Below are 16,741 nucleotides of genomic sequence, written 5' to 3'. Positions count from 1 at the left end.
AGATAAATTCAAAGCCCTTCCCATGCTTCTGGAATGTATCTGTATTTCTGAATAATTTGTGTAGATATTCTTGACTCTTACTACCTGTAGATTGTGTTTATATTACCTTATTTCCTTCTTACATTTGAAGTTCAGAAGTAATCTCATTTTTTTTTTTTTTTAATTAAAAATAGATTGAACATACTTGGATACAAAAAACATCAAAAAAGGAAACTATCACATGTAAGAACTGTATGTAATTAGGAGGCTAAGAATTCTGAATTTGGTGCTTGGTGTATTGTTGCATTTATTATGCATCATGTGCTTGTTGTTTACTGAAGTAAATTGAATCCACCTCAGAAGTTATTTACATTTAAATGTAGCTTAATGCTTCACTGTGCCACAGGGATGAGTAAAGAGGCTTATCTAAAACAAGAATTGACTCAAAACAAGAGTGCTTCTTAAAATTTTAAAAGATTTGATTAGTCTTATCTTCATTGTTATTTTTGTGCATTTGTCCTGATCTTTGGAATAGTCATGATAAATACAATGAAGCCCTTCTTCCCCTTCACCCCTCTATCCCCCCCCCAAAAAAATACACTATCGCAGATCATGAAACTAAATGCAACTTACTGAAATCAAAGGGAGTTACATGTTTGTCTTGTCTGTGAACTTGATCTACTGTTTTTATAACAGAGCCTAAAGCATTATTTACAGTTTGTCAAGACAACTCATCCTTGCTAGTTGCTTACTGAAAACAAAACTGAATACATATATTCTATTACTTACCATCTTATCCAACACCTTAAAAGAACCATAAGAAAAATGGAAAAGAAACAAATATGAACACCAATCAGTTGACCCAAACCGGATTAAAAAATGTTAGCTTCATTTGCATTTGAATTATACTTTTCATCCACTTTGTTAGTAGTCTCCCTTCCCTCTTTAGTGGGGGAAAAAAAAAATCAGAAGATGATGATGATTATTATTATTAACTTGCACAAATTATCTGTTTTCAGGAGCTAGCTCTGGTTTTAGATATTCTTGCTATAAAAATAAAACTCTCTACTGGTGATGCATGAAACATACCTAGCAACAGAAGATATTAAGATCATCCATCAGCAGCCGTACAGTAATCAAAAAGGTTTCATCACTTTCTTTCTGTTGGTTGGCTTTCCTAAAGGCCAAATACAACCTATCTTGATATTCATATCTCAGAGGAACTTCGGGTCATTAAACACATCTCTGTACATTATGATTCATGTGAGAAAATGTTGACATTTGCACTGGGAGGAATAGCACTAGTTAAAGTGCTTTGATTTCATTCCTAGTATATCTTCTACCAAAAAAAAAAAAAAAAAGGCATTTTTAATTTTTTTTTTTTTCTCTCAAACTCTTTGTGATATTAAAGTTCTTTGTTTCAGCAGCAAACATAGATCTACTATTGATTAACTGTATAGTAGGGAAGAGAAGTATTACATTATTAGTATGCCTCTGGCAGACAACCAAATATAACTATTATTTTGATGTCTGCTAAAAGAACTGTAGGAGAGAAGGCATATGTAGGTGTATAGTTATGTACCCTTAAAATGAAAGCTTTCTCATGAAACAAAATGAAGTCAAACCATTACAAAGTTTTAAATTTAATCTCACTAATAAAAAATGTATCCATTTTTTCTTTACATTTAGTTATTTTCTTTCTATAGTTCAGAACTAAAAAATCAACACTGTTCACTATCACATTCTTTTCTCTGTAGTAGTTTATAAGACCAATAACTAAAGATACAGTAGATCAAAGTATTTGCTTTGATTATCTTTGTTCCTGTGATTGCTTATGTTCCACCCAGCTAATTACACCTTTCTGCTTTCCAGATTTATACAATAATTGCTGGTGAGTGCTTTTTAGAAGGATGCCTGCTTGGAGGACCGAAGAAATGTGAAACAGACATGCTAAGTCACAGCCTGAACCAGTGATTGAACTCCTGGTGGGAAGGCAGGGCCAACCCAGGTGATTTCATGCGATGCAATGCACCTGTGTGACCAGAAGAGGTGGAGCCAGGATCCACCCCTTCCCAGACCTCATTTAAGGGTCGGCAGTGGAGGCAGAGGATATCTCTCTGGAGATGTCTGCATATCTGAGTAAGTATTTCTTCCTCTGTTTTTGTACCTACAGCTGCTTCATTTGGGCTTGTTCTCATTTGCTGCAGCCTAGGATTGTGCTACTCTGCTAGTTTTGCTATGCATTCTATCACTTTATAGCATTACAAAATGGCTTAAAGAATGCTAATGTAAACAGTAGCTTTTAAATGCTTGTAACCCATCATAAAATAGTATGCTGCTGCATCTTAGGAGATGAGGGAGAGGTGGAGCATACTGTAACTTTGTGAAACTTGAAACTGATGAAAGCAGAAGTGCAAAAAGTTCTTGCAGAACTGAGTTATGCAGAAAGTGACATAGAACTGAAATTTCTAGAATTTTAGGAGACAAGATTAATAAACAGCTTATTCTTTCACAGCTACTGAATAAATACAATTCCAAATTTCCTACTGCATGACATAAAACAGATTACGCAGTCCTGAATTTTTAATATCAGATAATAGGGACAAATATAGGATAGTGTTTGCAGTCAAAACTTACTCTAGGAATATCATATGTCAAAGAACAAGAACACAAATGTAAACATCTTGTACATCCAAATGTATTCCCTGCTTCTTAGACATTGGGGGGGTGGCAGCGTTTAAACTCAAGAAGCATATTCTTCATAGTGTATTGTTTGTTTTATCTGTTAATTAAGTCCACTGATCAATCAAGGGTGAGTAAAGATGAACCTGATTTGCTTTAATATTATTAAAATAGTCTGCCTAAACAGGATGTATGAACTATAAATTAACAGTGTAAATATTTGCCTGAGTATTTTGCCCTTTTTTTTTTTTTTTACAGGGCAAGAGCGTAAGGCAAACAATGAGTGGTATATTTGTGATACTTCAAAATCTTTACGGTATACTGACCTATTGTAATTCCAACTCTGATATAATTAGTTATTTCCGCATTTAGGTTATTCACATAACTTTTCATTCTGAGTACAGTGAGCTCAGTGAAACAGCAGCGGGAAGTGTAATGGGATGAGACTGCCCACGTTTCTGTTTTCAGAGGATTTGTTCAATATGATCTTCTATGGGTAGAAAATGCAAGTATTTTTGATTATATTAACATAGTGCAGGAGCAAGCAACATCAAATGCCTAGATTTAAAAAAAAATTCCTTATCAAGAAAAAATGCTTGCTACTAATGAACGCCTATTAATGATGCTCATAAAGGGTGCTAAATGTACTGATCATAAAATAAAACTAGAGTCAAATATAAATACGCTAAAACCAGTAAGGTGAGTTAATGACAATATGTCTTAAATTGTACTATTTGGGCTCTTTAAAGAGGAAGGTTTCACAGTGAGGTGTTTTTGCCTGGGGAAAAAAAAAAACTACTGATTGACATCAGTTCCATACAAAGTTGACTACACTGAGGGGAAACAAGTCTTGTTTCAAAGTTGCTGAGCCTGAGCTCTGGACAACTTCACTCAGAATGAGTAAAAAGACAATGACCCAGAAGACAGTACATACTACACTGCCTTCACCTAATTGCACATAAGAATATAGTCCTAGTTCCTGCTTCTCTTCTATTCCTGAAGATCCTTCTCCTTCCCCTCTTCATTTGTTCCAGGCTTTTTTTGTCTAACATTGTGTGTTCTATTATGAAAAACTTAGCTCAAACAGTCAAAAACTTCATTTAATTATAATACTGCTTTTGGCAGATATACTCATCTGACATCTCTTTATCTGTATAAGTATGCTTCTTAAGACAGGTCTCATAATAACATTATTTCCTTCACAGAAGTTGTACATGAACTCTGGACTGCTTTGCATACGTAACTAAGGTAACACTGTTCTCTCCTTATGTGCATATTTATTTTAAAAGAGGCAGGTTCTGAGTTTAACAGTGATCATGATGATAAAATCCAGCTTAGTTTTAGTTGACTTTTTCATAATTCAGAAAAAGTAGTTATAGCTACCCTTAATAAATTTTAAGAGGCAGACAAATCATCTGCTTCCTTTAAAAAATAATTAAGGAATAGTCTTCAATATTACTTTATTTGAACCTCTATTGAAGATAGCTATATATTTAAAAAAAAAAAAAAAAAAAAAACTACATTGCTGTTTTTGTCATTCTAGGGCAATTGATTTCATCAGAAGTATGACTATAGTTCTAAGTGCAGTGATCATCATAAAGGAATAATGTAATAGTGAGATCAATAAACATGGAAATCTGAAGAGATGGCAGACAGAAATTGGCACTGAAGCAAATGCTGAGCACAGTGATGAAGTCAAAGCACAAGAATGTTAATACATGGGATCCAGATAAGGAAAGAAGAGATGAGAATGACTAAAGATCTGGAAAGCCTGTATTGCAAGATGTCTTTTTAACTCTGTATTTAATAAGCAGAAGCTTAATAGTTTTCTTGATCATGGTCCTTACTGATATACAAAGGGAAAATTCTTTTCTTTGTTTAAGAAATTGCAGGATCTCAATGCTGAAAGCTGCCATTTGGAAAACACAGGCCAGAAAGTAGCTGAAGTAGTTGCTCTATTGTAGCAGTGAGGATATTAAAACACTAGACATTTGTCTGTACCTGCTCCCCAAAAGTGTTGGGTCTCTTTCTTCTAGCATTTCAGTTGGAGTACTCTTAAATCTGAATTCAGATTATACTATTGCACCAGGCAGTACCACTTTTTCCAGCCTGAGACCTGAGCATATCCACTGTGGCATGAAGAAGATGCTGAATTCAAATTGGTAACATTTTTGGTTCAATTTTCTCTCCCAGTTCTTTATTGAAATAGGCACCTTATGCTAGAACTTTAGTTTTATAGCACAACGATTCTTCTTTTTACGTTGCTGAAATGATTGATGTAGAACCTAGGTATAGCGTGCTGTACACAACAAGTTCGTTAGTAACACTTCGCAAAAAAACTAGATGAATTTTCTGAAAATAGTGATGTGACTTACATATGCTCCTGTATAGGTATTTCTGGGTGTTTTTTCTCCACAGCTTAATCCTTGATATTACATATTGTAGACTATTAATTCATTAAAATCTGTTGAATAGATCAGCCTATTAAACTACAGATGCAAAAGATTCATTACAAAATAATTTTCAGACCTCTATAAAGAGCTTAACCATATCTGTAGTATATTTGTTTTGATCACTTAATGCTACTTGCATAGATCTCTACAATTTATCATAATTTAAACTGCAAATACTAAACAGTAGTGGACAGTATGTATTTTTGGAGGGTCTTAGTATTACCTGAGAACATATATGCTATTACCATAACTAATGTTAAAATGTGTACACATTTCCTCATAAAATATTTATTTTTGAAAACCTTGGTGCTTTTCCTTCAGATCATGCTTTGAGATGGTGCTGTATCCATGATCTGAAGACCAAGACAACAGGAGAAGAGGAGCAAGAGGGGTCTCTCCAATGCATCAAATTGTAAATGGCTAACTCAAGTAAGTATAACAATATGTAGAAAACAGTAGATGAGAAAAATAATCTTTAACAACTAGATCTCTGATTTCTTGGAACATTTAGGTCTGGTATATGGGCTACCCAGGGCTGAAGAGTCCGCAGCTGCCAATTTACTCTAGCCCTAAGAATTATTCTCCAGAAAAATGCAATTTGCCTTTCTCATTCTCTGTAGCATTACCAAGAGCACTCATCTTGACACGTATTTCTCCCTGTTTTCCCATCTTTCTGGTTAAAATGTCTCATGCATGTGAATCAGCATCCTTTGAATTGCTTGTAGGTTGATGGTGTGGTAGGTATTCATAAAGTATTTGTGAATGAAGCTGAACTCGAATCTCCTTCCTTAACATCTATATATCTTATTAATTGTACCTTCTTCACAAGCATTTGTTTAAAATGAAAGATTAAGATATGTTAAGGGAACATAGCTATTCATCTGACCTATGAATGCACATATTGCTTATGCATATTGTGACTAATGAGGGTCAGCCAGTTAATGTATTGGAAAACAAACAAAAGTTCTAGATCAGACCTAGATCCAACATAGCAAGAGTCCAGAAAGTCATAGCTAGGACAGAGGGAGAAAAAGAACAAAGATTACTTTCTTTCAAGAGAGTTTCTTGTTATATTTTCTTAGCAAAATACATCAGTGTCAAGAGCATGATATTAGTGAAAGCTAAGAAATTCTGTTACATTCCTGTTTGATTTAGCTCAAGCTAAGTAAACTTATGTAGGAGGTTTGTGATATTAATACTTATTATCACTTTTTTCAAGTTTTTCCAACTTAAAGTCCATAGTGACTCTCCTGTTGTCCTTACTGGGGTGGGGGAGATGCAAGAAGTAGGACGAGACCGCATTTCTGGTTTTATTAAATATGTGTAACTATTTCACTTACTTTGTGGCATTAAAGCAGGGAGGCAAGAATATCAGGCTACAACACTATAGAAAATGAATAAATATTCAAATCAGCAGTCCAAGTCATGGCTGGAGAATTTGCTTAATGTTGAACTTAATGGTAACTTTCTGAGCAACAGTGAATTTTCCTATATGTGTATATTTATTTACTATTAACAGTTTGGTTCCTGCAGAATGTTAATGTGTTCAAAGTAGGTAGTAATACCTGAAAGAAAATATCCATTGAATTATTAACCTTACAGTTAAATCCAACTATGGGAAATATGCTGCACAGTAAAATAAGCAGTGATAATAAGATGCAAATATGATATTTAGGTAGAGAATTTTCAGTAAAAAGTTGTCAACAATTCTATTTATTGATTCTCTTTTTTTTTATGACTTTTTTCTCGAGTGCAAATAGAATGTGTTTTCACCCCTTGTCCAGCCTCCTGTGAATATTTACTGAATGTCAAAGGAAAAGAGCAATGTTCCCTGAGGCTATGGTCTCAGAGGATGTGAACTCTCTAAACTGTCATGCTTTGGATGCCTTCACAGCTTTTGCAAACACTGCAATGAATCCTTCTTCATCTGCAGAATTATGACTTAATCCTTTGCTGACTGTTAGTAATAATAAGACAGTGATATGTCTGTAAATGGAAAGCTAGAAGTTGTGCTATGCTTTTTTTTTTTTTTTTTTTTTTTCAGCTGACCTAGGGTGTATTTGAAGCAGTGAATTCTCTAAGGAAAAAATGAAGCTCAGCAAAACGGTTGTCTCTTTCTATAGTACAATACTGAGCATTTATTTTGCCAAGATTCTTATGTTCTGGTTTGGTTCTGGTTCACCAGTTGTCCACTTCACTCACTGAGCTCAAGACTGAACTCTCTTTTGATTGGAATAGCTAGTTTTATCTGAGACAAAACTGAAGGCAAAATTAGATTGAGGTGTTCATTATAGAATATGCATTCTTCAGGTAGTATGGTTGAACTTAGTTGAAGCATGCATACTGTCTGCTGGTCCCAGCAGTATTCAGCTCTATATCGCTGACAGTGAATTAGAGTGATTTCCCCCGAAATCATTCAGAATCTAAAATTTGCCTCACTTGATACTTCATGTCCTCTTAATTTGTGGATGGTACTGAGAGGTGGGAGGGATTCCATTTGCTAAATTGATTTATTTTGATTTATTTCAACAGCAGTGAAAAGGCAGTAAATAGTTGTGGTGACTACATATGCCTATACTGTGGACCACTGATATATTCAGGTAGGTAGAAATTGAGTCTTCGCACAACCCCCATAGCTGGGAGTGGTGATAGCCTGTGACGTGGTGGCAGGTTGCTCACGGATCAGGACATCAGCGCTGTGCTGGTGATGGAGCAAGTTGTCAAGGTAATCCTTCAATTCTGAAAGGACTATTTTGGCTAGAATGCTCCTTCTGAGAAGGACATTGCAGCTGTACTTACTTGCCTGGAAAAGGAGTGGAATCTTGCCTCAGGACATTCTAGACCCCACTAGATGGGATTCGTTTACATCCATGCTTGTGCAGCACGCGATGGAGGAGCAAAAAGCTGCAGAGCTTAAAGTTTGGGAGCTGATCCTCAGAGCTCTCAGAGTGGCCAGGGAGGAGGGCAAAATTCCTGAGGCGGTGCGTGTTATGATGGGGTTGGAATCTACTAACACTGGGAGAAATGGCACGGGGAGCGTATTTTCTTGCAGGTCCCCTGAGGAAGAGAGCACCGCAAATATGCCCTCAACTACAGTGCGTAACACCTCATCTGCACCTTCGGCTCCCCCCTCGGCTCCAGCTTCAGACAAACAAGTAGAAGGCAGCACTCAACTGTCTGCACTTTTATCTTGCAAAATTGCCTGAGTGCAGGAATCCAAGGTCGTTGAAATGGGGATATGGTCCCCCCACCATATCCACGGAAACCTCTGTATCCTTCTCTGTGTAATCTAACACCACCTGCGGGGACAGGGGGAGAAGTGAGCTGGGGAAAAAGGGGTGGGATGCTAGCCTCCTCTCTAGAGGTGGAAACAAGGGGGGTGGGGACTGTGGAAAAGGCTTGGGTACAGATTGGTCAAAAGTTAGGGAGGTGGTAGGAAAGGAAAGGGAAGCGATGCAACTTACAGGTGCTTGGGTGATAGCGTCCAGCCAGCACCATCCACCCTGATTGTTCCTGAAAGAGAAGGTGGCATCTGGCCGGCACCGTCTGCTCAGGTTGCACCCAATGGAGAAAGACAAAATGATGATCGTTGCTGGACCTACTCCCTACCACTGTATCAGGACCCATTGACTTGACCTACATATCCTTTTAAAAGATTGAGTGCGCATGCAACCAATTGGAAGCCTCTACAACAGTCAGTGCTTGATCAAAGGGAGACAGGCAGAGGGGGAGGGATGTGGAGCCTGTAGCTTCCTGTTGTGACTGAAAAGGGTAGCGAAAGAAGGAGAGAGGTGAATTTGCATTTAGGAGTTAAGAGGGATGCACTAACAGATTGTGGGAAGTTTAGATGTGGCCTGATAGAGGAAGGAAGAGTACTGGAGACCTTCCTGATAGTAGGGAACGATAACGGAGGCCCAGAATGGGCCTATATGCCTATACACATCTGCATTGTACTTAATCCACTGCAGTATACATTGTGGGCATCAGAATGGGTTCCCTTCAGGGACAGGTGGCCAGATGGAGGCCTGGAAAACAAGCAACAAGGATTTGTTTGTGAGAGCAATACTCTGAAAGCTCGAGACATCTGCCTTGATATCGAACAAATGTTTGTCATTTTCAGGTACACTCCAATGAGGTACCTGAGACAATGTTGGTGTATATTGGGAAAGGATTTGTTTGTATAAGGATCCTTTGTAATTTCATATTCATAGACAGTGCCAGTAGACCTATCAGCAATCACTCTAATGTCTAATCTCTCTGTCTATAACTTTACCAGGATGTGGCTTTCATTCTTCAGTGTTGGTGACATCACAACAGTTATTCCAGGCTAATTATATGCTGATTAAAGACCTATCACCAGCTGCAATTGGAATGAATCTTGCTTTGGTAAGGAAGCTGTTGGAACATGAGATAACTTGCACCAACTATTAACTTGCATCAGAGGCAGTGGACAGAAAACATTCATCACGGTTGACCATGGCAAAAGTGAGATGCATCACGTCCGAGAGAGAGAGTAAAGAAGGATGGAGAACACAACTGGTGGGACCTGGATGGTACACCAAAGAAACGGGGATGTTTAACTCTACTGCATTTAGTTGTAGTTCAGTTATAATTGTATTAGGTCTAATATTAACACTGGTAAAGCTGGGCATATGGGCAACGAACTTTATGTAGATTGCACATTTAGGACATTGGGATCATTTAGGCAATAGGTTAATTGGTTAGAGTAGGATTATTTGGCAGATTGCCATGTAATGGGTATGTTTTATTGAGCTTGGAGCGGGGCAATTGCAGCAGGTGACTGTGTGACACCCCTCGGTGTGTGACGCAGCAGGACCTCCCAAGCTGTTTGATTGATGTGTAGCACATGCTTTTGGGGCATAGACGATGCACTTAGGGTTTATAAGCTAGAGTTCACGTGTAATAAACTTCATTTTGCTGTTCATCATATTGGTGTATACGTGCAGTTATTTGGTCCTGACCTGGTTAGGGTTAGTAGTGTAGTAGGCAATGCAACAGGCATGGGCACGAGTTTATATAGATGTGGCACCCGAAGCTGCTAAACAATGTGCTTGTCAATGAGCTGTTTCCTGTGTGTGTCTTGGGGGTGGGGAGGGGGGAATAACAGCAATGTGGATAACATACAGCAAGTAATTCCAATGACTCCTAGTGTGTTATGTAGCAGTTGACTGGAACCTTTGTTATTCTGATTAAAAGCCATAGATTAATGCAGCTTTCTCACAAATTTGTAAGCTCTTGCGTACACCCAAGTCCAGTTCCAAATGATTACTTGGGCCCATTGAGTATTTACAGTGGAGTCAAATTAAGCAGGACTACCAGAGAAGTTAACTATGACCCATTTCCTTTCTTCTCATTTCAATACTATTTGGTACTATCAGAGTTTACAGAGTTTTGTACTCTGATCTCGAGCTAAATCATAAAGCTATTATACTTTAGAAAATCTTTTTCCTCTTAAAAAAAAAAAAAATGTTCACAGCTGAAAGCAACTTTAGTAGTCCTGTTGCTATTGGTGAGAACATAGAGATATATTTTTTACTTTTAATTAAGTAGAAATATTCAGCAAAGCAATTTAACAATTAAAATTAAATGAGATGTTTTAGAACAATGCCTATAAAGGAGAGCATAGATTTGTCAGAGTGATAAGTTAAGTATTCCACACTTGATGCTTCATTTTTCTTCATTCCATAGTTGCAACAGTATGACTTTGAACTAACATTCACTATATTTTATGATAGTCTCACTCTGAGTAAGAAACATTATGCCCATTCCCTGGCTGGAGGTAGTAACTGGCCCTCTGTTATAACTGAGAGATTTTTGTCTGTACAAGTCCACTGTAATCAAAAAGTCAATGGGAACGTTATCTTTTATCTTACTGGGAACAGTATTGTCCTTACATTTCCAGTTCTGTACCTTTGGTACTTCACTGACTTTGTTTGCAGTGCCTTTTATAGCTGTTTTGAAGTTTTTTTTTTCTAGAGGTATATTCAGCTCTTCAGCATTACAAGGAACATTTCCCAGAATGTTTACTGATTATTGAACTACAGTACTATGATTACAAAACTATTTTCATATAACTTCACATCACCTGAAAAGATTAATGTGAGTGTATAATATGTCTCTACTGCCTACAATTCTATATATCTGTACATTCTCCTTCACTCGTGACCTCTTTCTTCAAATACCTCAATATCCTAGACTTAATACTAAGAGTCTAGTCATAAAATGTGGTGAAAGAGTTTTCCTCTGGAGCTATTCTGAGATTTTTCTAATTAAGTTAAAAAATGACTGATGCCCGTAAAGGTCACATATTCCATCTACTCTTCTCTAACAGCGCAATGTCAGGGAAGCTGTTGATGATAGTTAAGAAGATGTGGGGACTTTTTTTTTTTTAAGTTTTCATGATGGTGACGTAACAAGATCTCAGTGCATGAAAGGAACAACAATTAAAAGAAATAAAGCAGAAACAAACAAACTTCTTAAAAAATACTTTATCTTGTAAGACATCTATGTTATTGATAATTTTAGATTAACTTTCTAAGAAAGTATAGCTTATAAGTACAGGTACACATCTTTGATGTCAGTCTCTTAGGGCATGTGCAAGTTGCAGTATGGTTTCAAATCTCCAGTTACTTTGCAAGGAAACCTTCATGTAACTTAAGCTTCACAAAATGATCGAAGCACAATAACAAAGAATGAACTTGTTGGATCAGTATGTAACTTGAAGGTACTTAAATACTGCGAAGTACTTATGCAGCTGTTGCTTAAGCATAATTTTTGGGTATGCAATGCTCTTATTTACCTCCCTGCTTTGCTTTTCTTATGGTAATATCTTTCTGTCATATTTACATTTCTATCTTCATATCCAGCTGTTCCCATTTGTCCTGGCTTTACTTCTGTTCCAGAAAACACAAAACATCAGATAGTTGTAGCCAGTGACATCCACTGGATTTTTCTCTAAGATGAAGTTGTCGAGGTTTTTTCTTTTGCTATCAACAACCCTCTTTTTAACATTACCTTCTGAACAAAGTTTTAAATCCCTTCTCACAGGGATATACATAGAAAGTGTTCAGGAAAATATTTATGGAGGAAAGGTGCTAGCTCCCATCACATCTCCTTCTCTGTGTGTTTAATAAGATCTAGTCACTAGGTCATACTCTCATTACTGAAAGCCAAATGTGGTTTCCTTCACACATAAAAGGTCTGCTACTAAAGCAGTCTCGCTGGGAAGATGAGACTTTTTTTCCTAAGATTTGCATAAAATTCTTTCAGGGCCTGACAGTAGGAAAAGCAAGGGAGTTAATGCAGTACAGTCTGTTCATACCACCACCTTACACTGTCAGTTTGACCCTGTTGACTTCCTGGAAGTAGTTAAATGTGGCTTATAGAAATTATAGTCAATACTTGACAGGTTGACACAACATCTAGAAGTATAATAAAGCAGATAGAAACAACATTCTTTTTCCATATATATAGATAGATGGTTAAGATGAAGTTCCACAGTATTTTTAGGAAGGCATTCTGTCAAAAACTGCAAGAGGATGGATTGTTATCCACAGGAGAGGTTCATCTTGTTAGTGCACTTTCATATCACTAAGTACAAGGTGTCATGCAGTGTATTTAAAAAATAAACATTAAAACAATAAAAATGGAAATTAGATTTGAAAAAAAAGTCTCTGTTGGAGTAAGTGCTAAAACACAGTAACTACTCAGAAGACTGCAAGAGAATTGTGCCAGGCTGTGGAAGGATGGAAAGGATATTGTGAGAAAAAGCCTTAACTGATTGCACATGTAGTATAGTACAGCAGAAAAACACCGAGACTGTTTCAGAGACCACTTCCAGTATCCTGTTGGTTGTTGGGAGCAGAATATTAAGGAAGGTAAATTTGCCTGTATCTTGCCTAGATCCACAAAAAGTTGCAAGTAATGTCAGAAAACTTAAGTCTTAAACTGGAGAAAAAAAATAAAACCCGCCTGTTTCCAAATTTGACTAACACAGTGCTGTGGTTGCTACTTCATATACCAGTCAAAGCATTTGTTGCTGTACTAAAGCACATCCAGAACAATATCTTTACTCTTCAGTGCAAGAACACATTTTTCAGTTTGTGAGGGGAGGACTGACATTGAGAATTACATTGTACTACTACTCCACCATGAAGGAAATGGGTTTCTTCATCACTTTGTAAAATTTCTTCAGTGAGAACCTCACTGAATTCTGCACATAATTCTCCACCAGCAATTGTGCAGGTAACTGCTCTTCTTATTAAACATTAATTTCATCCTATCCCTTTAATCACTGCATATTTTTCAATTTCTTGTGAAATTATTTTGATGCTCTTCAACATGTGTTGGCAGAAGCTGTTATCCATTCACTCATCAATAGAATTTGACAGAGTAATCTCTGGAACTGAACACATCATGACATGTTGGAAGCAGTTCTTCAACTTAACACAGTGATTGAATTTAATATTAATAACATTAGCATTCCGGCTATGCAAGGAAATATAATGACACAGATTATTAAACTCCAGGCTGGAGGGAGGAAACTAATTGGCTGTAGAGGTCACGAAGGAAATTCCCTTTACTACAGTCTGTCATCTCACAATAGGTTGTTGTATTACCCAAGAGTTCACTTCCATCTAGCATATTAACATCAACCTCTCAAGGGAGGTTACCAGCTAAAATGATCTTATGTTCTGTTCTTTTATAGTAAATCTTATTTTCATATGAAAATTTAGATCTCACCTATTAGTTTTAATAGCAGGCAAACTCATATTTGATACCCTACATGCTATGAATCTTTACCCCACTCAGTTACAAAAGAAATATCTCCTATGATCTACTCATTTTTATTGAGAATACTGTTTAATTTAACATCCTAGATATCCAAAATCAGGTAACTGATGAACTGTAAGATCCCTTATTATTAGAGAAGAAGTATTAAATGCTATTCAAAGTATTTGTCATTGCTTTTTTTCAGTGTACACTTGTATATTATGCCATTCATAGTGATTAATTTCAGATGGCAAAAAGCATAGTTATATAAATTATATAAATTTTTATATATAAAATATATATTTTATATATAAATATAAATATAATATATATATAAATATTTATAAATATTTATATAATTTTATATAAATATAAAACTAATTAGATTGAAATGTGGAGCAGTTCATTCTTTATTCCAAAAGAAAATATTAAGTACAACTATCTGTTTTCTTGTGCTAACAGTATGTAGAATCCTCATAGGAAAATGAACCGATGCAAAGATGTGCCTTTATAAAGGATCATGAAGAAATATCCATCATTTTATGTATTTTAAACACAATCACTCTCCAAAATAGTTGATATTTCTTTCCAAAAATAATTTCTAGTCAGTCTCACCGAATCTGACTTCTTTCCTACCATTATCATATTTTCCGGGAGACTGTACAATCAATGAATATACAGATGATATAGTATATCCGAGAGCTTGGCTTATGTAGTTATTATACTAGAGCAGAAAAGGACACTCACCCGTATCCTGGGCTCGCGTGGTAAAATCCAGTGGAATGGATCTCCAGAAGTGATCCTTCCCCACTGATAGTCAGCTCTTAAATGGGATCCAGGAGAGGTGGAGCCAGGCTCCACCCCTTCTGGCAGCACAGGTGAATTGCCTTCACCTGTGCTCCTGTGGCTGACTCATTGCTCACCTCAGGTGATCAATCAGAGGTTCAGGCCATGATTCAGCAGTCCCCATACAATCCACCCCTTCACAGCATGAACCAATGATTAGGCTGACTAAAGAGTAAGCTTCTTCAAATACAGAGATCCGATATACCGTGACGCTTATACAATTTCATCACAACGCATGTTGGTAAGATTCAAGATGAATGACTATCGGTGAACATTGATATTCTTTTATGGGCCAGTGCTCGATGATGTCACTGGCAGCATGCAGTCGTGAGGTGCAGGTCCGCCCTATATTTCATCAGTCCCATGTAGACCACCACTGGGTGTTGCATGTGATCTGACAGTAACACTGGAACGCTTTTGACGACATTTTGTTCCCTCTGGTGATCCTGAAGGCTCAAAGGCTCTCCAGGGCAAGACACAGGCCGTATTTCTATCCTGGGTCAACACTTCCACCTGTACTGGGGCATGTCCTGGCCACCTGTACCACACCTTCTGGCCAGATGTCTGCGGCTGCATAACGATATCAGGCACCAAAGGAGGTGTGCTGATCTGCCATAGGGGCATGATGGGGGTCCCTTTAGCAATGAAGATTTAAGCGTTGACGACAATATCAGTAGGCCATGTACATATTACTGGAGGGACTACTGTGCCTCCCACCTCCAACAGTCTTCCCCAAGGTGCAAGCAGGCCACACCATTTGGGTCCTACCTGTACCTTCCAAGGCCATTTTATTCTGTAGGTGCCAGGATCTAAATTCTCGGGGGCAGGGAGCAGAAGATTATTTTCATTACCAATCTGGAGTCTCACCTGATGATCAGTGCCCATAATTTGGATCCTAAGCAGGGGGCCCATGTTGTCTGCAACATTCTCAGGGCACTGGGTCTGCCATCTCGGGGTCTTTCATTCAGGTCCCACAGGGTTTCATGCAGTCTTTTTGTCCACCCCTGCAGGGACTGGGAGTCTGTCTTCAGGGCAGCCTTAAGAATACCATTATAACATTCCACGAGGCCTGCCCCCACTGGATTATATGGCAGGTGGAATTGCCATTCAGCGTTATTTTCTTCTGCCCAGCGTTGTATCTTTGCACCAGTAAAATGAGTTCCTTGGTCACTCTTAATGACTTGAGGTGTCCCGTTGGCAGACATCAGTTTAGCAAGTGCCTTGATGGTATATGCCTGGTTTGCTTTCGACACTGGGTAGGCCTGCAGTAGCCTACTTGCAGTGTCAAAGCCAGTCAGGGCATATCTCGCCCCCTCAGACCAAGGAAGAGGCCCAATGTAATCAATCTGTCATGGCTAGAGAGGATTGTGTCCTCTAGCAAAATGGGCTGTTGTTTCAGGCAATGATCTTGGTCTCATCTTAGAGCAAGCGTCGCAATCCTGGCATGCCTGGACTATATCAGGTAGCTGTATGGGCAGTCCCCATGCTTTAGCAGCTGCCCACATTGTCTTTTGTTCCGAGTGCCGTAGCTTCTGATGTAACTAATGGGCAATGTTCTCAGATGGTGAATTCTCAATCCATCGAACTTGGGCCAGTGTGTCGGCTTCATTGTTTCCCAGTGACTGCAGGGGCTGATGACCAGAAACATGGTAGACATGTACAGTCCTGTGTTTGACTGTACTCCATATTCTAACCACATGTCCTTGCTCCAGATCAGCCGGCCATGGATAGTCCATTCCTGGGTGGCCCACTGTGCAATCCAAAGAGTGAGCCCCTGGTACATAGCCCAACTATCTGTGCAGATATTCAGGATACCATCACTGGGTTCCTTGGTTATAACCATCCACACAGCTCACAGTTCCGCCCATTGGCTGCTCTGACCACCCCCCTCGTCAAACCAGATTGTCTCAGTGGAAGGATGGTATGCTATTGCTCTCTACTTGCTTGGATTGCCCTTGCTGGACCCATCCGTGTACCAGGCATTTTGA

The 16,741-nt window shown here is 38.1% G+C and overlaps 2 long non-coding RNA genes across 2 annotated transcripts; both read left to right on the top strand.

Moving 5' to 3' along the window:
• The first annotated feature begins 2,101 nt into the window (after positions 1-2,101).
• Positions 2,102-3,891, top strand: LOC122191954. Its single transcript, XR_006182497.1, has 3 exons — positions 2,102-2,118; positions 2,920-2,977; positions 3,867-3,891. It is a non-coding gene; the product is annotated as an uncharacterized LOC122191954 (long non-coding RNA).
• An 871-nt stretch (positions 3,892-4,762) lies between these two features.
• LOC122191953 lies at positions 4,763-7,169 on the top strand. Its single transcript, XR_006182496.1, has 3 exons — positions 4,763-4,823; positions 5,436-5,543; positions 7,159-7,169. It is a non-coding gene; the product is annotated as an uncharacterized LOC122191953 (long non-coding RNA).
• The last annotated feature ends 9,572 nt before the right edge of the window (positions 7,170-16,741 follow it).

The sequence above is a fragment of the Lagopus leucura genome, unplaced genomic scaffold (genome assembly GCF_019238085.1).
Source record: "Lagopus leucura isolate 7727_CA_CO unplaced genomic scaffold, USGS_WTPT01 92-1_obj-0_obj, whole genome shotgun sequence".
Classification (NCBI taxonomy): domain Eukaryota; kingdom Metazoa; phylum Chordata; class Aves; order Galliformes; family Phasianidae; genus Lagopus; species Lagopus leucura.
Note: the sequence above shows the minus strand (reverse complement) of the source record. Positions and strands in the feature narration are given on the sequence as shown.